Consider the following 23,283-nt stretch of genomic DNA (forward strand, 5'->3'; position numbering starts at 1 on the left):
GGATTGGCGCGATGCCGAAATCGTTGTTTTCCTCAAACCGGGCCGCCCACTGGAGGACCCGGGCTCGTATCGCCCCACCATCATTAATATACTTGGAGCCGAAGCTCCTAGGAAAGGTGTTGGCCGAGTGCCTTTGCACCTGTATTCTTGACCTTGTCCACCCGGACCAGGTATGACATAAGGCACATGCATAACGTGGTTGCCGAAGCTCAACGGCTGGGACGCCCCACGGCAGTCCTACTAGCCGACATCGATAAGGCATTTAATTCTCTGGGTTGGACGTATCTTTTTAAATTGCTAGAGGCTGTTAATCTGGGGCCCTGCTTTTGAGCATATGTTAAACTACTGTACACAGACCTAACGGCCTCTGTGCGAGTGGTCGGGTACCGCTCGGACCCCTTCCATGTCTGGAGGAGAACACGGCAGGTATGCCCCCTTTCCCCACTTCTTTTCGCTTTGGCGATCGAACCGTTAGCAGCTTGGGTGTGCCTGGACGCGGCTTATAGAGGTTTGGCTTGGTCCCCGGAATGCTCAGATAAAATAGCACTCTATGCAGACAACACGCTTTTCTTTTTCTCAGACCGAGAGTGTTGCAAATTCTGCGGGTGTTTGGCGAGACGACAAGTCTACATGCCAACCTGTCCAAGTCAACCCTTTTTCCTATTTGCGGCGATCAAGGTTGTCAAGACTGGGCCTCACAACTGTTCATTGCAAACGAAGGGTTTAAATGCCTAGGGGTTCATATCACCAGATGCCCCATAGTGGCGTGGTTGCTTAACATCGCGTCTCTGCTCCCGGCGGTCCAGGAGGAGATGACAATATGGTCCCATCTTCCCCTGTCCTTATACGGCAGGTCCGCAATTTTTAAAATAGTGTCCCTGCCACGTTTGCTGTACAGACTGCAAAACTACCCATATCCAATCCCGCCATCATGGTTTCATCAAATGAATGCACTCCTGAATACCTTCCTGTGGGGTGGCGAGCGGTTCGGGTGGCTCTGGCGACCTGTGTTCAATCTGCCTACGTTGGGGGCATCGCGGCAGCAGACGTGCAGTCATGCTACTGGGCATCCCAGCTGCTGATCATTAATGATTGGTGGAAAAAAATGCAAAATGACCTGGCTTACGTGGTGAAGCGACTTTTACTGGAGGTATATCCCCTGCTTGACCTCCTGTATAGCAACTCTACCCTGAGGGCCCTCCACCCGGCCTGTCGCACGGTGATCCAGATATGGAGGTGTGAGGTTCCGTGACGGTTCCGTGACGACTTGAACCCGTGTTTTCAAGTTTGTCGGAAATACATAAAATTAGTCTCAGCGAACCGCAAATGATCCATTTAGTATATCCTAGTGTTTTCGCTACGCTACGAGCAAGAGCACTCCTTCCACTGACACATTTCTGATATACACACGGCATCCATCTTAGATCATGGCCGCCATTTTGTGGTTCCTTGCCCTCACATATGCAATAGCCTCTGATCATTTCATTCACTTCACTTTGATTAAGGACACGTAGCCTTAGCCGGAGATTCACCTCTTACATGACACGTGCACCTTAAACCAGATCACGCTGAAGCTGCATGACTCGACAAAGGCTGCCTCCTCTGCCCGAGGCCAGCCCACCTGAACTGGTTTTCCTGTCCATTGTACCTGATCATGATTAGGCGGCCGAAGCCGGTAGCCTTGCCCATTTACAACCCACAAACATCTCTTATCCCGCTTTTCTATCTTCTGCACCTGGCTCTGCTCCTTTCCTTCTGGGCCTTTATTAGGGGGAGGTAACGAACTTTACGATGAGGCGGTCCGGGTCTTGAATGCAATATTGACAAGGGATTGTGATGGACTGGTGGGAACCCCTCTTCGTGATGTTTGGTATCAGATATTATCGACAGTTCCTGTGTAACGCCAAATATTTATTGTTTAGAGACACAAAGGTTTGGGAATGTACCGACATGTGAAATATTTGCCTAGAGCACAATTTTTAGTATATAAGGAGCAACCCACTTTGTACAAATCGAACAGGCTCCTAGTTTCTGCCCGTGCGTAGATTCTGTGACTTCTGTGTCCCTGCAGTAATAAACCTTTGGTCTTTGACGCCACCATCGAGAAGCCCGTGTTTCTGTTTATTTGTGCACCAAGACAGGTGGAACTCCGGGGTCTTCGGGTGTTGTTCCCTGACACCTCTGGACGGAACCAAAAAGTCCAGAACTCCAATTGGCGCCCAACGTGGGGCGACGTCATTCGGTACCGGTCCAAAAGCCTGAAGAGTTCGAGAAGCTTCGTGTGAAGATTCCTGAGGGAGGCGCCCCACTTCATCGATCCCGGCATATCGCAAAAGTGGCCCTGAAGTTCTCTTCCACGAGGGTTCCCGTTCAGGACGGCTGCAGTGGGCCGTTGCCTTGACCGTCGCCCTGTCTTGGACCCGAAGTGGTGCAGTCCTTAGTACGGCGAAACGTGACGGGTTTCTCCTTGGTGACGTCTTCAGTGCCTCAGTTAAGTATTTAGTGATAGCTAGCTGGTTACTTTTGTGAGGATTGTTAAAAATCCTTGATCGGTTCTTGGTTTGGTTTGGTTTTGTAAGATTATCACTAGTTGTTCTGGTTACGATAATCTATTTGGTTCAGTTTTGGGTATCGATACATCAGTTCGTTTTGGTAGGCCTAAGTTCTTGGTTCAAGTGCACAATTTGTTTCGTGTTTTGTTTGTTTTGTGTTCCGGACTGAGAATGGTAAGTCGGAAAATGTTGTCTTGTTTTAGTTGCAACAGTGACTCACAATTAGAGGATTCCTGTCTGGTTCCTCCGATTGGGACTCCCCTATATGACCTATATTGTAAGTATGGTGTGGGTCCTATAACTTATAATGAGATATGGGTCCGTTATTGTAAGAAGGATGGTGTCCTTAGTTGGCCACTGCATGGTAGTTTTGAACAAGAGATTCTCGACAATTTAGAAGCGAAATTGTTTAGGAAGAAAGCCCGGCCGGCAATGTTTGACTCTTTTCGTTATTGGCGGAAAGAATCCAAACAGAGAGAAATGAAAAGGTTGAAAAAAGAGCAAAAAGAACTAGAAGAGTTAACTCTAGAGCAAGCGACTAAGCAGTTGCAGGCTAACGAGTGTGAGAAAGCCATAGATGTAGCCATTAGAGAGCGTAACTTAGCGATTGACAAGTGCTATCCTGCCTTGCCATCGAAAATGGCTAAGATACTGGAGGATTCCGAAAACGATCCTCTGCTATCTTATCTGTTACGGTCGCCTCCACCGTATGCACAAGGTGCTGCGGCTCCACTTATACCGGATGTTCAATTGCCGGTTGCTGGACAACCTGGTGTTCTTGTTCCTCAGAATCAAGTTCCTATACCTCCTGTGGTGAATGTAAATGTTCCTACAGCTCCTCCTCTTCCTGCACTGCCCGCTCCTATACCTACCACTGTACCTATTGGTCCTCAAACTATTTTCCTCGATACTCCTACTGTTTCGTCATCTATTCCTACCTCTACTGCGTTCTCTATGTCTGCGAGTGTACTAACTCCACTTTCTGTTCGTCGAAGAATTACTGATTCTGTTACTAATATGCTGTCTCCTATATATAAAACCTTGATTAAGACTCCTACTCCTGACTCTGTTCAGAGACGGAGTCAGCTTCCAAGTACTGAGGAACGGGGAGTTTTAGACTCCACGGCTCTCAGATGGATTACAAAAGTTAGAAGATATAGTACGAAAGATGTGTTAGAGACATTTATGCAATGGGGAGAGCCAACACAGCGATACGTCTTCGACGAGATGTGCTCGTTGTTGCGTGAGGAAATAGAAGAAGACGATGTCGAATCAGATTTGAAAGATTTAATTAAGATTCAAAAAGAGTTTGCTGCTGGAATGATAGTGGGCGATAATATAAAGGAAGCGATGGAACTCATTTTGAGTTTTAGGAATGATCCATCTCTTCGTTCGCCGAGAGATTTAGAGAAAGGTAGAATGAAGCTAAGTCGCCAATATCCTATGAGGGAAGTTCCTCCAATTTGGCGCGAAGCAGTACAACGTGATGATAATGCGGGTATTGCAGCTGCTCCAGCACAGTTCCAAAGAGTATGGATACATATTCCGTGGAAGCGAGCAGAAGTGTTAGCAGTGAAACAGGCCTTGCCAGATCCACGTAAGAATCCAGCCGGATATTACAAGGAATTGACACAGACAGTTGAGGCTTGTATAATGAACTTAGCCGACATTGATATGTTGTTTGGTAATGTAGTTCCACAACCAGTGTGGGCTAAAATTCGTAGAGAGGATCATCAGGCTGCTTTAGGTGGTGATTGGGCAGCTATCACTGCAGCAGATGCTCAACAAATAGGTGGTGCGAAACCCGAACCCCTAATTGCTAATCTTCCTGGCAGAATAATAGATTTAATGAAGACTCTAATGCCAGCATTGCGTGTTAATTGGGATAAATTATCCGCATGCAAGCAGAAGAAAGACGAAAGTGTCTCCGACTTCTTCACGAGGTTCGAAGAGACTTTTGTAGACCATAGTGGTCAGGATATGAGCACTGAAGGAGGACAGAGATTGTTTGTCGATAAATTTGTGCATAATTTGTTACCCGAATTATGCAATAAATTGAAAGACTCAGAAAGTGCGTGGGCTGTATCTACGACAGCGCAAATACTTGCGACTGCACAGTACTATGAAAATAGGGATAAAGAGGAAAAGGAGAAATCAGAGAAGAAAACGAAAGATTTAAAGACTAAAGTTCTTTTACAGCAGGCGTATCCGCCTCGCACGAATCAGACTAATATGCAACAGAATTCGTATCAAAAGACAGATTATAATTCGACCAGGCCTCAATACCAGTGGAATCAGTGTGCGTACTGTAAGAAAGAGGGTCACTATAAAAATGATTGTCAGATTTTAGCGCAAAATAATGCGGCAGCAGCTCAGAGAGGTCGTGGTGGTTTTGCACAGAATTCTAGAGGTCGGGGACGAGGTGCTATGCCTCCACAAACTAATGATCGTCCTTCTAATCACTTTGATCAGCGGAATGTACAGTCAGCTCAACAGAATAGATCTCAGCAATATCTTGTTGAGGATTATTGTGAAGTTGAAGAGGGATTTCAACAAAATGGGTACTAGGACAGCCATAGACAGAGAGAGGGAGTAGTATCAGTTCCAGTGGATCAGAGTGGGCCTTATGTCGCAGTAGCAACATCAGGTGTAGTCGAACCGTTTCTGTTGGATACTGGTGCCGCAAAAAGTTCTATCATGCATGCGAAACTCCCTGGCGCACCTTTGTCTGGCTCAACAAATGTTTCCGTAGGTTTTTCAGGCGCCCCTGTGTACAACCCGATATCTGGTCCTTTGTCTATTTCTGTTGGACCGTGTCAATTGAAAGCACCCTTAATTTTGACGACAGGTTGTAATGAAAATCTGCTTGGTTTAGATTTGTTAAAACGACTATATGCGACATTGTACTGTTCTCCGGAAGGAGTACAGCTTACTTTGGGTAAAAGACTCACCTCTCCGATGTACTTGTCAATGGACAAACTCCCGCCGGAGCTACGTTCACTCCCTGATTCTCTTTGGGCGACTGGTCCCAATGATGTAGGTCTACTAGAGATTCCACCGTATGTAGTAACTTTGAAAGCGAATGTGAAATTTCCAAGAATTCCTCAATATAAAATATCGAATGAAGGTGAGCGTGCACTCTTATTGATTGTGCAAGATTTGATTAAAAAAGGTGTGGTTGAAGAAACGCGAGGAAATGTTTGTAATAGTCCTGTATTGCCGATTTTGAAACGAACAGATCCTACAAAGCCTCCAGTCTATAGGTTTGTCATAGACCTTAGAGAAGTTAATAAGATTGTAATTCCGCAGTTTCCTGTAGTGCCAGACATTACTGCTTTGTTAACATTGATTCCTGCTACAGCTACATGGTTCTCAGTCATCGACTTGAAGAATGCCTTTTTCAGCATTCCGATAGCCGAGGAAAGCAGAGATATTTTTGGCTTCTGTTTAGGAGGTCGCAGTTTCAGATTTAAACGCGCTCCACAAGGCTACTGTGAAAGTCCATCTATTTACAGTCAAGCTTTAAAAAGCCAGTTAGATTCTTTTGTCCTTCCTCCAGGTTCTGCCCTAGTACAGTACGTAGACGATCTTTTGGTGGCTGCCGATGACAAGGAAACTTGCAAAGCAGCTACAATTTCACTATTGCATCATTTGTCTAATTTGAATCATAAGGTGTCACCTTCCAAAATGCAATATTGCTGCCAAGAAGTAACCTACTTAGGTCATCTCTTGTCAAAGGAGGGAAGGAAGTTGACCCCAGAAAGAATAAAAGCAATTATGCAAATGAGTGTTCCACGCACACAGAGGGAAGTACGTGCCTTTCTAGGTATTACCTCTTACTGTAGGCAATGGATCCCAAATTTTTCACTTTTAGCAAAACCGTTGGTAGCTTTGACTGGGAAAAATGTTCCGAGTCCGGTGCCATGGTCTGATGAATGTCAAGAGAGTTTTGCTGAATTACGAAAAGCTTTGTGTTCAGCTCCTGTATTGGGCACACCTGATTACAGTAAGCCATTCACGCTCTACGTTCACGAAAGAGAAGGTTGCGCGTTGAGTGTCTTGACACAGAAGTTTGGTGATAAACAACGCCCTTGTGCGTATTTCTCATCAACATTAGATCCGGTAGCTAGAGCATTGCCTAGTTGTTTGAGGGCTACAGCGGCAGCTGCAGCTTCCATTCGACAATCTGCTGGTTTGGTGATGAACAATATGCTAGTGGTCATGGTTCCTCATGCAGTGGACACACTCATGAACCGAACGAAGACACAACACCTTACTAGTGCGAGATTATCTGGTTACGAGCTGACGTTATTAGCGAGTCATATTCAGATCAAAAGATGCAATGTATTGAACCCAGCAACATTGTTGCCGACTGATCAAGAGTCGAGTGATTCTGAGCCACATGACTGTTATTTCAAAACGGAGGAAGAGACAAAAGGTCGTATCGACTTGAGAGATACTCCTCTATCCGACCCAGATGGTACGCTGTATGTGGACGGGTCATGTTTTAAATTGGAGAATGGTGATGTGACTGCTGCCTACGCGGTAACGACTTTGAAGACGATTGTGGAGACTGCAAGAGTGAGTCAGAATTCTGCCCAAGCTGCAGAGTTAATAGCTCTTACGAGAGCGTGTGTTTTAGCTGAGGGAAAGAGAGTGAATGTGTTTACAGATAGTCAGTACGCATTTGGCGTGGCCCATAGTTTTGGCCGGTTGTGGAGAGAAAGGGGTTTCATTACGTCCCATGGGACTAAGATTCAACATGGTCAGCTAGTTAACGACTTGTTAGAATCTCTAACCTTACCGACTGAAGTTGCGATTGTGAAGTGCAGTGCTCATAAAGCAATCACGGATGATGTTGGTCGGGGAAATGCCTTTGCTGATGAAACCGCTAAACAGACAGCTAGAGACATGATGAGTAGAATGTATGTTGCTACGTCTGCAAGATGGATTGCTGAGTCTGGAATGTGTGAGGACACAATGGAAAGTGTGAAAGAGATTCAGAAAGAAGCGACTGAGGAAGAGAAACGCGTATGGAGAGAAAGTACGGGCAAATTGGACTCGAATGGATGTTGGATCGATTTGACAGAACAACAGCGTTGGATGTTGCCTGATGCGTATGTGCTTGCAGTAGTGACGATGGCGCATGGAGTGGCGCACATAAGTTCTAAAGGGATATGTAAGATGTTAGCTCCGGTTTGGAAGAATGAGGGAATCAGTAAGTGTGCAGAGAGAGTGGTGAAAAATTGTATGGTGTGCTTGATGCATAATCCTGGCAAGGGAACTCCAACTCCAGCTGGTCATTTTGCTCCTCCTTCCTGTCCCTTTGAAGTAATACAGTTAGACTTCATTCACATGGAACGCTGCAACAATTTAAAATACGTCCTGGTGGTGGTTTGTGCTTTTTCCAGGTGGATAGAAGCATACCCACTAAAGGACAACACTGCTTTATCAACTGCCAAAATTCTTCTCAAAGAATTTTTCCCTAGGTTTGGAATGCCACGGATTGTATGGTCAGATAACGGAAGTGAGTTTATAGGGAAAGTTATGCAGAGTGTGTGTGCTGGTCTAGGATTGAAACAAAAATTTCATAGTGCGAACCATCCCCAGTCTGCTGGTTTAGTCGAGGGTTACAATGGCACCCTCAAGCTTAAAATAGCCAAAATTCAAGCATCCACAGGTTTGGCTTGGCCAGACGCACTTCCTTTGGCCTTGTTATCAACGAGAGCAACAGTGCATTCTAGAATAGGGCTTTCTCCATATGAGATTGTATTTGGCCGCCCGGCAAATGTCTGGGGTGTGCCAAGGCCTAAACAATTCTGCTCCATTGAATATCCTATGTTGATAGACTATCTTTACGACTTGACTGCTAAATTAAGTCTTATTCATCAACAGGTCTTTGATGCTTTGCCAAAACCTCCGGAGAGTCCAGGGCATCAGCTGAAACCCGGCGACCACGTGGTGGTCAGAAATTTTGCGAGGACAAAGAATCTTCAGCCTCGCTACATCGGCCCCTTCCAAATCCTGCTGGCGACGAGGACAGCTGTACGTGTTGCTGGTCGCAAGCACTGGATCCACGCTTCTCACGTAAAGCGTGTTCCACTGCCGCTGCCCTACGACGACTGGGTGAAGAAGGGAATTGGTGCCTCCGAATCTGAAATAACTCCAAAATTTGTCCCTTTCAGCGATGCCGATTTGATTTCTGACACTTTGAAACGTGACTCTCCTCTTGAAAAGACTGCTTTGAACATTGAAAATTTGTCTCCAGCATCAGAAGAAACTTTGCCATCTGCGAACGTAAACTCTGCAACAGCTGCTAGTGATACACTATTTTCCGATCAAACAGTACCAGCGAAGAAAAGATACAACCTTAGAAGCCATAAAAAGGACTAATAAAGCAGGCAACTGCATACTGTGATTTTGATATATATATATATATTTTTTGAACTTTTGCCTTCAGCCAGGAAGTTTGTTATTGTTTATTGTTTTTAAAATTGCCTTGCCGTCTGGGTAGCCGTAGGGTCGTGGCTGTGTGCCTAGTTTGAATTTGCAGGGGTCTGACACAAGGTCGATCTTTCTGTTAGTACTGGGAACTCCCAGGGCTGACAGAGGCATTTTCATCTACGTACACATCATCAGTGGTCGCGAGCGGATTGTAGAAGATGGAACTTCCTGCGCTGCAACGAGAAAATGTGATTTACGTTCGCAGAAACAGACTAAATAGAATTCTTCATAGCAAATGTTTCTTGATGCAATGTGCCATTACATTTTTGATTGTTTTAGCAACACTGGTGGGTGGAATTGTCTTTAGCATAAATTTGATTTTTGTGCCAGTATCTACAGTACCTCCCCTTGATCCTGCTATTTCTACTGTTTCTTCTATACACTCTTTTCACTCGTTTCCGGAACATGAGCAAGCTCGACGCTCAGAATTCATTAATAATACTTTTGTACAGCTCTTGCACCAACACCAACTGGTAGTTAACACGACAGACTGTTGGGTGTGTGGCTTGATACCCCACACTATGGATAAAGGTATTCCCTATCTGGTTTTGCCTTTCAGCTACAATGGATCATTTCAGGCCCTTCAAACCATCTTTGCTTATGCTCTTGAGACCTATCCTCCACGTCCACCACGTTCCACTAAATATAACTCTGCCAACAAAGCTTTAGTCCAGGGAATTATTGACATGGTCAAAGACGTCAATAATACTCCATCATACCCTAGAGACGAATTGCGAGTATATTTAAGTTGGAATACTTCAGAGTATCGCCTTAGTTTAGGAGAAAGCAAGCGTAAAAGCTCAACTCCAATCTGGGTCGTACCTCACCGAGGTCAGGTCTGTTTGCAAGGTAATGGGAGAAATCCGAGAGCTCAGCTAGGGAGGAGTGAGTGCGTAGAGACTTATGTGTTTCCGGCTAACTCTTCCCCTGCCTTTCTTACTGCTAGGGGTACCTATTTCATTTGTCGAGACAGAGCTTATACATGGTTGCCTGCCGACTTCTCAGGATCATGTTATATTGCTCGATTATTGCCTCCGACATACACTGCTTCACCTGATTACCACAGAACAAGAGTAGCGAGAGGTGTCTTCAGCAAGGAAGATACAGCTGGTCAGGAAGCTGGAGACTTCTTCAAAGGCTTCCTTCCGTTCTGGGGGCCTATGGCCAATAGTAGAAACATACGTCAGCTAACACGGGTAGTTGAATCTACTATTACCGAAACTGCTGGTGCCCTTAGCAATCTGACAGCTGAGCTTCAGGCGGATAGGCTCATGACATTGCAGAACCGTATGGTTCTAGATGTTATACTTGCAGATCGAGGTGGGGTATGCAGAATGATCCAATCGAGCTGCTGTGTCTTTATTCCTAATAATGCTCCAACAGTTTACGAGGCGATCTCTAAGTTGCACAAGATTTCGGACTCCATACATGTAGATGAGGGAAACTGGTCCTTTATGGAGTGGGTTTGGACTCTGATCTCAGCGTGGGGATGGAAGGTTCTAATGGTCATTGGTGTCATCTTAATATTACTATTCTCATGTTGTCTGATTATCCAGTGTGGTCCTGCTCTGTGTAGTCTTTGTGCTACAACCTGTTTTAGGAAACCACCTGCATTTGGAGAAAAGACACGAGAAAGGATGATGATACAACAGCATGTCACTGACCTGATGAGCATAGAACTAGATTCAGACATAGATTGAGTAATTGCCTATGTAAGGGCAAAAGGAGGGTCTGAGGTTCCGTGACGGTTCCGTGACGACTTGAACCCGTGTTTTCAAGTTTGTCGGAAATACATAAAATTAGTCTCAGCGAACCGCAAATGATCCATTTAGTATATCCTAGTGTTTTCGCTACGCTACGAGCAAGAGCACTCCTTCCACTGACACATTTCTGATATACACACGGCATCCATCTTAGATCATGGCCGCCATTTTGTGGTTCCTTGCCCTCACATATGCAATAGCCTCTGATCATTTCATTCACTTCACTTTGATTAAGGACACGTAGCCTTAGCCGGAGATTCACCTCTTACATGACACGTGCACCTTAAACCAGATCACGCTGAAGCTGCATGACTCGACAAAGGCTGCCTCCTCTGCCCGAGGCCAGCCCACCTGAACTGGTTTTCCTGTCCATTGTACCTGATCATGATTAGGCGGCCGAAGCCGGTAGCCTTGCCCATTTACAACCCACAAACATCTCTTATCCCGCTTTTCTATCTTCTGCACCTGGCTCTGCTCCTTTCCTTCTGGGCCTTTATTAGGGGGAGGTAACGAACTTTACGATGAGGCGGTCCGGGTCTTGAATGCAATATTGACAAGGGATTGTGATGGACTGGTGGGAACCCCTCTTCGTGATGTTTGGTATCAGATATTATCGACAGTTCCTGTGTAACGCCAAATATTTATTGTTTAGAGACACAAAGGTTTGGGAATGTACCGACATGTGAAATATTTGCCTAGAGCACAATTTTTAGTATATAAGGAGCAACCCACTTTGTACAAATCGAACAGGCTCCTAGTTTCTGCCCGTGCGTAGATTCTGTGACTTCTGTGTCCCTGCAGTAATAAACCTTTGGTCTTTGACGCCACCATCGAGAAGCCCGTGTTTCTGTTTATTTGTGCACCAAGACAGGTGGAACTCCGGGGTCTTCGGGTGTTGTTCCCTGACACCTCTGGACGGAACCAAAAAGTCCAGAACTCCAGGTGCGTCTCTAGGACCATGGGTTGGTGGGGCATGCTGACATGTGAGACTCCCCTCAGGCGGTGCACATGCCTCCGACCGGTCTCGGCTCTGCCCGGTTTCCGTAGTTGGGACCCTATAGGGATCTCAATGCTAGGTGATGTGATGCACGGGCCCACACTTAAATCCTTCTAACGGCTGCAGGAGGAGTTTGACCTACACAAGTCACAATTCCATAAATAACTTCAGCTCCGCCATGCTTTGTCTCCTCTGATTAAGAACCTGACAACACTACCAGAATTTCACCCGCTGGAGGGTAGACTGTTGATGGGGATCTAGAAGAACATAAAATTTGCCAACTCAACCAGACACTGACCACACATTCTAAGACAAACCTACACCGGACGAGAGCAGCATGGGAGGCGGATATATCGACCCTCTCAGATGATGACTGGACTGAGGCCCTTGCCAGTCCTAGGGGTTCCATGGTGTCCTCTATATACCGATTAATCCAGTTTAAATATCTTCATTGGGTGTACTACACCCGCCTCTGACTCTGGAAGATGGGAGCCATCCCGTCCCCTACCTGCCTCAGATGCCAATCAAACGATGGTTCCCTTTTGCACATGGTCAGGGGCTGTACGAAACTGCAACATTTTTGGTCACGAGTGTTGTCCTGCCTGGGGCGAGTGCAAGGATGGGACCTCCCCGCAGACCCTTGACTAACTCTTCACAGTACGGACGATATTTGGGAGAACATATACAACCGACATTTATTATTTCTAGGAATTACCTTGGCCAAGTGGGACATAGCTCAACAGTGGAAGTCCTCCCCCCCGGGGATGGCGGCCTGGAAATCCAATTTAGATAAATGTATGTCAGCCAAAGCAGCGGTGTTTCAAGCTCAAGGTTGCCTGCAGAAGTACGGGAAGATCTGGACAGCATGGGCCAACTATCAAGGCATTGACCTTTCCCTCTTATCTATGTCAGCAGATTCAGACTCTATAGACAGACTTACTATTTAATGAATCTTCAATCTAAGACAATGACTGGCCATCGTGGGGATATGCCTATATGTTTATATGCCTGTATAATGTTCCTAGTGGGAAGTTCAGTGCAAGGGAGGGGGGTGGTGGGAAGTGGGGGTTGTTGGTTTAACTGCGGTATTGATCCTCAAATGTTACCCTCATCAGCAGCTTTTCTATCTGTAATCCGTGATTTGCATGAACACTATTTGCGGAGGGTAAGCCCCAATGGTTGTAAAATCCCAATAAAATTTATTGGCAATTTTTTTTATTGAGAAGTGGTCTGACTAAACTGTCAGAAAACCTTTGCTGATAATAAAAATGTATCATACATTTTAAGGCAATTGATATTTTGAGGACGATTACAATAAGGCTTCAACCGACGTCAAAGCCTCCAGTTTATGCCTGCACCTTGTGGCAGGCACCTTGAGTGCAGGGATGATCTTCACCTCCCAATTCACTATGGGAGCATGCATTACAGCCAGTTTACGGCTTTAATGCATGCTCACCTTGTGAAATATACGAATGCGACCAAACAATGTTCGGTCACATCCTAATGAGGTGCTTGGGACTGCCAACTAGGTGTCGTTCAGTGCCAGGGCTGAGTCTGTGTCGAGCACAGAGAATTCCGCCCAACATCGAAATCAGGCCCTAAGTGCACATGGAGGCATTCGTTTGATGGAATCCTGCTCTGCTTTACTCTTTAAATGACAGAAAGTTTGCAGGAGTAATTTGGCACCAACTGTTAAGAGATTAATGCTCTAATACTAATGCCAAAGAAAGGGGCTCCAAAAAGTGAGGTAGCCAGTTAAGATGAAAATGAAATTTTGAATGTACTGTGAGTTTTTCCCTGTAAATATATTTCTATAGTGATAGTGAAACATTGCCGCAGAGAAAAGAAAACATGAACATGCACAGTGGAAATTGGATATAGGGACAGGGACATGAAGATATGAATACTAGAAAGACAATAGCACATGAGGGCATGGTCTGGTAGAAAGCAACACATGTATAAAATAATCAAGGACAATCATAGAAAGGAAAAAAACAGACATGCTTCAAGAGGCAAGACAACAAAGCCTCAGTCAGGGGGAAACAGATACTGGGAGAATGAGATCTAGAAAACAGGACAGGGAGAGACTAAAACTATGTAAAAGTGAGCTCTTAATATGAACTTTGAGATAACTATTATGTCATGAGTTATGTAATATGTGAGGTCAAAAGCAGTGCATTGCAGGGGCGTAAGTTATAGGTAGCTCCGGTAACTATAACTGACGAATTTCACTGGTTTTGTATGAGTGAAATGTGCCCCTAACTATAACGTCTGTCTCACCTTTGGTTTTTTCCGTGAATTTCTAAGGTTTTTTAACTAACAGTCACATTTGCAGAGTGGTGGAGAAAGGGGGCTGGGCCTCTGACCAGCTCTCAAGAATCCCACCATGTAGAACTTACAGGAGGTACCAGGAGGGCTTCTTGACCCCCAAGGTCCCTCACAAGTAAAGTGGACTTCATCCCCCAATCAGTAGCGCACCATGAGCCACGTTTGCAGAGTGATGGAGAATGGGGCCGTAGCCTCCGAACACTTCTTAGCAATCCTGCTGTGTGGGATTACTGGAGGTAACAGGAGGGATACTTGGCCCCCAAGGACATTATTGGGGGCCAACTACCCCTCCTATTACCTCCAGTAAGTACCAGACAGCAGGATTGCTAAGTTCTCATAACAGGCTACGCCCCCTTTGCCCACCACTCTCCAACTCACTCCCTGGTGCGCTCGTGGATGGTGATTGAAGTCCCCTTCACTGCTGGGGGTCCTTTAGGGGCCAACTGGCCCCCAAGGACATCCTTGGGGCCCATCTACCCTTCCTGTTACCACCAGTATGTCCCACACATAGGGATGAGGGATGGCTGAGACATTGTGGGAGGCCACGCCCCTTTCTGGTGCATTACTAGTAGGGGGCTGAAGTATCCTTGGCTATTGCGAGTCCTTGGGGGCCAACTATACCTCCTCTTACCTCCAGCAAGTCCCAAACAGTGGGTTTGCTGAGAGGTTTTTGGTGCCACACCCCCTTTTTCCACCACTCTGCAAATGCACCTCCTAGTGCACAACTGGTTGGGAGTTGAAGTCCCCTTGGCTCCTGAGAGTCCTTGTGGCCATCTAGCCCTCCTGTTACCTCCAATAAGACCCACAGAGCTGGATTGCTGAGAGGTCATGAGTGGCGACGCTCCTTTCTCCACCACTCTGAAAACGGAGCTCCTGGTGCACTGCTGCTTCAGGGATGAAGTCCACTTTAGTCCTGAGGCCCTGAGGAGGCAAGGGGACCTCATCCCCACACCAGCAGTACGCCGAGAGTCGAGTGTGCAGAGTGGTGGGGAAAGAGGGGATGGCCTCTGACCACCTCTCAGCAATCCCACTGTGTGGGGCTTACTGAAGGTAACAGAAGGTCTTCTTGGTTCCCAAGGACCCTCAGCAGCCACGGGGATGTTACCCCCCTAACCAGGAGCATGTCAGGAGGTACATTTGCAGAGTATTAGAGAAACAGCTTTGGTGATTCTTGACTTTTTGTTGTTGTTGCTACTTTTCAGGATGGGGGGGCTGCATGGCCCCGCTTGCCTAGACCAATTTGAATGCTGGGGACCTCATCCCCCGGGCCTGGCCCATTTGTTTTTCTTTTTGTAACAAAAATAAAGGAAGGGGGCCACACGTCCCCCCCTGCCAAGGGCGATTTAGGCCCCGGGGACCCAATCCCCTGGGCCATGTATTTATATATATATATTTTTTTTTAAAGGGGAGGGGGACTACATGGCCCCCCTCCCCAAGCCAATTTAAACCCCAGGGACCCTCTTTTTCTGGGGCCAAACCCTTCATTATTTTCTTAACTGGGGCCAGGGCGCCCACCCTCTGGGGCCTGACCTCTCCGTTTGGGACCACGGGGGAACCCTCAAGGTCCCCACAGTCCCTGCTGGCTCCCTGCCTCCTGCAGGAACCGGCATTGCTTTTGGACAGAGGGAGCTGCTTACATGCAGCTCACTCTGTCCAAAAGCAATACTGCTCTACTTCATGGAAGCAAACAGTGTTTGCTAGGGTTTGGAGGGAGCAGGTGCTCCTGCCAAGCGATAGCAAACTTCAATGTCCCGGGGGTGGATATCCTGGGACATTGCTGGAGCCAGTCCTGTGGGTGGCGGTGCCAAGGACCATGTAGGGCTTTCATCACATTTGCCCAAGTGAGGTGGTGGTCCCTGGGGCCGGCAACGGACTTCCTTAGTGATTCCATTAATGCACCGGGGAGGTGGCAGTCCCCGAAGCAGCGGGGATGCCATGTGCCCCCCCCCCCACATTAGAGTAAATTAGCCCAAGGGAGGTGGTGGTGCCCAGGGCAGCGTGGGGCTGCTGGAGCCCCCCACGCATTATAATTTAATATAGCCCCGGAGAGGTGATAATACCCGGGGCTGGAGGGGGGCAACGCAGCCCCCTATCAATATTTTTAGTTGCCTCCGGAACTTAGCCCACCCAGGGTTTTAATTAAAGGAAGTTCAACTGAGTCACAAGATGGCTGCCAACACTACCTGGTTTGAAGCATTGCCAGCCAATCAGAACTCAGGCACAAGATAGGCAGGGGTGGCTGATCCACCGCGCCCACAGTTGTATATCTGAGAAATCTTTAAATTTCTCAGCAACTAGTGAATGGATTTACACCATTTAACAAAAAGGTTGCTTTCTCGACCAAGCACCACCTTTCTGCCAAATTTTGTGTAAATACGTTCAGCAGGTTGGGCTGTAGCCGTGTCTAAAGTTTCCAATGGAAAGTAACATGAGTTAAAGCGTTTTGAGGACCCCTTTTTTCTCGTCCGCCGCTTGATGGATCACCATGAAATTTCCAAGACTGCAGCTGAAGTGACTGCCCCAATAGTTTTGGGAAAATGTGGTGAACATTCACGTAACGGTGCCAAAATTATTGGGAAATCAAAAAATGCTCTTCCTTTGGAAACTACATAGACTTGCAGACATTTTCTTGGGTGCAAACTCTGCAAACAGAAAACAAAAACTTTCAATGATAAGACAATGAGACATGGTTACAGGGTTATAGGAACATATATTGGCTCTTAGAGGCACAGCACTTTGCCAGACAAAGATATGAGCATGAGGAAGAAAATCATGGACAGAAAAACACAGAAATGGATGAAGGCATTTAGGGCTACGTATGCTGAGATCGGGAGTCGATGGGTGAGACGAATGCAGACTCCCACATGAGGACAACTCACTAAATTTCACCAAAAAGCTAACACAACCAGGAGCGTCCTCAAAGGCAGATGGTGAGCATTACAAATGCTGTCTACCCGTACCTAAGCTCACAGCAGGTAATCTCTCTCCCTTATAGAGACTGAGTAAAGCTTTCTCCACCTTTTTAAAAGGAGCATCTGCATTACATATGTTGTCACTCCTAACTCTCAGATCGAGTAGATGGCCAATTATGGGGAATCCTAACAGCTTTTAAATACTAACCCCCTCCTACAAAAACTCTGACACATAAGGTAGAATATTCTTGCTCAAATGCATAAACTGCTCGAGAATTAGATACCGTGGACATAAGACTAGTAAGGAAATGTTGTGTGTTAGGCACACTGGTAGAGATAATAAGTGGACAGATAGAAGCCCACATACTTAGAAAAAAAAACACCTCTAACTCGATTCTACAAGCTTTCTCATTTCTATCCCTAAACACAAATTGAGAATAAACTGTTTGGTGGATTTCTCAAGTGAAAAAAAGAAATTAAAAGAAAACTGTAGTTCGCATGAAATGTGTATTGCTGTAAACAAAAAAGATGGCAAAAATATTTATTCTGAAATGATGCAAACCCTTTAAAATGAAAGTTTCCATTAAATTGAATGACACCTTTAAACGGAGCGTTCCAATATTTCAGACCTAAACGTCCATCACTACTAATACTGTAGAAAAAAATATGCGCCTTGTAATCAACACAACACTGATCATCAGGAGGTAAGAATAAATATGAATAGTACTGGCAAGTACTTGCCAAAGATAAAATGCTGAATATATCAGATTTACTATGTGCAAGTTGTTTTGTAATTGTGAAACAGATCGAAAGAGGTGTCCTGGGGGCTAGGGGTTCCTTCACCACTCACTAGCTGTGTAGGTCTCGTCTAGGCAGTGCTTGTGCTCTCTCTTTGAGACATGCTGCCTTGAGGTATGGACTTGAAGCTCTGCCCACACTCCACCCATATTTTTCATTGGCTTGTGTCATTGTCCTTTGTAAATGTTAAGGTATAGTTGCCTTCAAGGGATTTATTTCACAAAAATGTTTTGTCTCTTCTTAGAGAGTTTCAAATTATGAGGGTCAAACAAATGAACACCCTTATTTTAAAAGATAATTCCTAATCTGATTTTTACACATTACAAGTTTGGTAATGTCTGGATCTATATAATTTAGTCTACTATCACAGTGTATTAAGTAAACTTACACATATTGTCAAAATATAAAAAATGAAGAAGAAAACACAGAGAGGGTGTATATAGGAAAATAGAAGATTTTATCTTGATCAAATGAATTTAAGGGTACATAAATAAACAATTACATAAATGCAACGTATTGGTAACGGTATTATTTAAGTGACCTCACTGTGACATTAAAAAAACACCTTTCTTCAAAATACAAATTCAAAAATAAATCATAGAAGAGAAGATTTCAGTTGGCGTTTCGGTCTCTACGTTGTCATACATGAGACCATCTTCAGGACAAAAAATACAGGTTACAGTTGACCCCTTCGTATAGATTATGATGGCATTTATGAGTTTCCACCTTGACAAAGAGGGAGGAACGACTTTTGCTTATGCCAATTCCTCTGAATGGCAGGATACGCTCAGAGCTCCTCATTAAAGAAATACAGAAAAAAACTCTCTCGAAATTAGACCACTGTTGTCGTGCGGTGTTTTATAATCGACCTAAGAAATCACCCGGATAAACAAACAAGAAGTTTACCAACTTTTGGCCTTTTATGCAATCAAATAAGCAATACCACATAGAACAGTTCTCTTTATCAGTATCATTAAAGACAAGGAACAGCTCAATAAAAAAGAGCCTCTGCTAAAATGAATCTGCAGACATACAAAAGCTGGTTCCAGCTTCTTTACATTTGCTTTTCTTTTATACATGCTCCCTGCAAGTAAATCTGCTTGGACGCTTCCTCTTTTTTTCCCCCTCCCTCCCCATTTAAGCCTTTCATGTGCTTTTGTTTCTTTTTTTTTAACTGGAGCGTTGCGCTATGAATCTTAAATATGCTCCATCCCCCCCCCACTGCACGAGGGAAAGAACAAACATTTCCCAACAGTACACCTTAGGGAAAAAAAACGTTTTCCCGGTTGTTCCAAACTCAGTGCAAACAGTCTCAGAGAGCTTACATGATATTGACATGATTGCATACATGCATATCCTATTTACATACTGCATGTGTGCATTGCTTGTTTTTTTTTATTTTTTCAAGCGCCCCCATGCTGCACTTTCATGTTAAAAGAGGCCGTGCCACTTTCACAAGCTGCGTCTAAAGAAAGGTCCGCTGCCACTAATAAAGTGAAATCGCAGCATGGGTCGCTTTGACAAAAAAAGCATTTGTTTGTGAACTTCATGAACAAATGCATTTTAGGTCTCACTATAGTAAGCGCATGTGCTGCTTTGCCGAGACATTTAGTAGCTGCTTCAAAAAGCGCGTCATGCACACCACTTTTCCCGGTCGCGAGCGCGCGGGCACAACTCGCGATTTTTCTTTGTATTGCCGTGCGGCGTTACTTTTATGGCCGCGTGGCCAATGCTTGTTTTATCAATGCCGCTTGTTGGATGTTTAGGCACTCATAGTTGTGTTCCTCTTAGGCAGGATATGCGATGAACCATTGGAAAAACATCCAATGTCTTGGGCTTTATTTACCAACCAGGGTGTCCCATTCAGTGCGGGTGACAGACGTCCGCCGGAAAAAGGCTTTTTCTGGTTACGCCTCATCCATCTTTGCGAGCTCTTTTGTTCACACCACAGTCCATTTACCCACTGCCATTACCCACAACGGCTTGAAAATGCGGCGTCACACTAAAGAGCACAGCGCAAAAAGGGCATTATGCATTCAGCTGACTGAGAGGGGAGCCTGGAGCGTCCAAGCTCTTTATCAGGAAATCCAATGGTTATCTCGCTTCTCAATGTAAAACCTTTCTCGTGCTTTTTTACCGTAAATACTGGAATATTCCCGCAGTCTTATTCTTGATGCAACCCACTACCCCGTTGTGCACAGTAAATACAAGTCCCAATATCCATAGGGTCGTAGTTTCAAAGCCCTTAGGTCTTATGAACCCACAATTGCACACAGTGTTCATCCGTCCCATGGACCCAATGAACCACTTAGGGTGATCGTGTTACCCTATAGATATTGGGACTTGTATTGTACTGTGCCCAATGGGGTAGGGGGTTGCATCAAGAATACGCCTGCGAGCATATTCCAGTATTTACGGTAAAGAAGCACGAGAAAGGTTTTGCATTGAGAAGCGGGATAACTATTGGATTTCCCGATAAAGACCGTGGATGGTGAAGGCATCCTTACAGCCTGATCTTACAGCCTGCAGCGGCCCGGGCAGCCTGCTGGCACCGTAACTCTCTCTCTGATCTATAGCTGCTCGCAGGGAAGCCTCGCTCCAATACTTACTAAATCCCCTCTAAATGTTAATGACAACCCTAGTTCAGGGTGGCAGGGTGGCAGCGTGTCTGTGTGAGCGTGGTATGCCTTACCGGCCCAGCTGGCAAGGCTCCTCTGATCTGTGGTCATCGAGCAACCTCCAACCTCCTGCTTCTTGCACTGAACTGTTGTCACTGTGCCCAGGCTATGAATATTGGAATGTCTCCGCATTGGTTTATTGTTAATTACCTCTGGTAGATCGCAAGACGGTTTCAACCAAAGGACGTTGACTTGAGACGATCTAGTGACAGAAAGCTATCAGACGAGTTTAGTGTCATTGTGCCATGAAGGAGATGAGGGCATTGCCAATTCCTAACCCCCCGACATGTAGGTCTGTTACTTAATGCTATAGCTGCTAGCAAGTGTGAAGAGCTTACATTTCACTAGTGTGGCATCGTAGCCCTCAGACGTCCCGGAGCGATTGCAAGTGGACGTACATGTTTGGCAGGTGGCGGATGGTATTATATGTTTTCAAAGGCATGACAAAATGCTACAACTGCGGACAATGTGGTAATGTGATCTCAGGCGATAACTTCATGCATCCACAGACGGGTAATCCAATCAAATTAAAACACAATTCTGATTGTAATACAGACAAGGTCATGTATGCCATCAAATGCCCTTGCGGCCTCGTATATGTAGGCAGAACCAGCAGAAAAATCAAAACTCGCATAATTGAGCATAAAAGCAGAATCAGAAATAAAAACACAACTTCTCCTTTAGCTTTACATTGGGAAACAGTAGGACACACCATACCCCAATTGCGTTTTACTGTTTTAGAGCGAATTAATAACAGCCCAGGCATTGAAACAAAACACATCCCTAGCACGTAGGGAAACACATTGGATCAAGACATTATGCACGGTAGCCCTCTATGGGCTCAATGACCATTACGAGATGTTATGTTTTCTGTAACAGTAACTCAAGAGAACTTATGTATTACTGACTAACCTGTAAAGGATTTGCACTCAGCTATCTCTCTCTTCGTTTTTATCTTTTTATCTTTTTGTCCAGCATTTTTTTCTCTATTCTATCGCTGCTTAAATTTACCTACTCGCTCCGTGGCACTTTCTCCAGTTATACGTTTCCTTTTCATCTATACAACAGATTCACTGATTGCTCTGCGTATATTCATACACACTAGTGGACCCTTGTGAGCACTTTGACCTCGATTCCCTCATTTCTGATGCGACCTCTCTCTTTCACAGTCTCATGGGAGAGGGTTAGTTATGCAACATGTACGTATGTGCTTTGAATTTTAATAAATCATCAAAAACACAAAAGCACCAATTTCTAATGAAGAAGTAATTGGAGTGATTACAATGCGTCGTGTCAGCAGCACTGGTCGTGCCACCGAGACAGCTCAATCCGTCAATACATTTACTGCAAGAATCTGAGTGCCACCCACTGGCATGCAAGGCTTGGAGCCCAGGCGGGACAGGCTTGGTGTCTCATCTTTTCAAGGTCGACAAAACGCATGCCGTTGAGTTCCACAGCAACAACTTGGATTCTTTACAGCACTTTAAAATTCAAACCGTTCTAGTCTCTGTGAACCCGCCTCTCCTAACCAGGAAGTGCCTTGAAATGGGTTAGTTTAAAGAGTCGTGCAATAGTTAATTTATTAATTCACTGAATAATTCAGTTTTTATTCATTCTGCTAAGTAGGGTTATTATTTTTGTAACATGCAGTTGCAATCAATGGCGCCCACGGCGAGTAATATCTGAATAGAAAACCATTCAATCACAGGCTGATTCAAACTATGGGGCATGGGAGAGTCCAGCTGCAAGAGACCCTGTGGTCGAAGCTGATGGGCTATATTGTGTAACACTCTGCCACTCTATTGATTTGTCTTTCAATCATATCAGTTTGTTCTACCACGTCTCGCTCATTATAGGACACGCCACTAAGCACTGCCCTTTGTAGAACAACACAAGCCATCCTGTAGAGCAGAAGTGACAGCAGTGCCTGTGCCTGTGTGAGCACGTGCCATTGATGTGCACGTGCTCACACTGCTCACTTCTCAATGATGTAGAAGTTACAACCAAACTTCATGCCAGGTGAGCATTGTAGGGGAAGGGAAATCCTTTAAAGAGAGTCATTTTCTCTCTGGATTTCCCATCTCTTTTTCAAACTTTGGAGTCAACATTGTCGTGGTGTCACCAGAGCTTTGAGTGGAAGTTTTCTTAATATTATATACAAGCCATATTTGCTGCCTATTTATTTTATGCAACTATTAGCAACCATTGACAAAGCCAATTGTCCTGATTTGTTAGAGGTATGATGTTACTTGTTGTATCATACATCTGGCTGATGTTCTGCATGCCTAATCACTTGTAAGGTCCTAAAGGCGAGACCTATTTGCTATGCCAATGCTTGTTAGTAAAAGTGCCCCATACCACGCTTTCACTTTAATGGCGGCCCCTTCCATTTCTTTAGACGCAGCGCGTCTAAAGAAAGGGGCGCGGACCCTATTACTTTGAAAGCGCGACATGGGGTGCTAGTAAACAAAAAATATTTGCAATGCAATAGATCTCTCATTCGTGAGAATTTAAGCTATTGCCATTTACAATGCTAATAGCTCAAATTCTCGTAAATGCAAGACCTATTGCGTTGCAGATGCTTGTTTTTTTAATGACTCAGCGAATATTAGGCGAGGCGACAGGGTGCAGGAACTGCGGTACAACTATTCCAAAGAGATCTATTACGTCTTCGGTTTATTAACATTATAAACAAGGATTGCAGGTTATCAGCATTTTTATAAAATGAGCTAAATTGTAAGAAATACCAAT

This window comes from Lissotriton vulgaris, chromosome 4_1 (genome assembly GCF_964263255.1).
Source record: "Lissotriton vulgaris chromosome 4_1, aLisVul1.2, whole genome shotgun sequence".
In the NCBI taxonomy this organism is placed as follows: Eukaryota; Metazoa; Chordata; class Amphibia; order Caudata; family Salamandridae; genus Lissotriton; species Lissotriton vulgaris.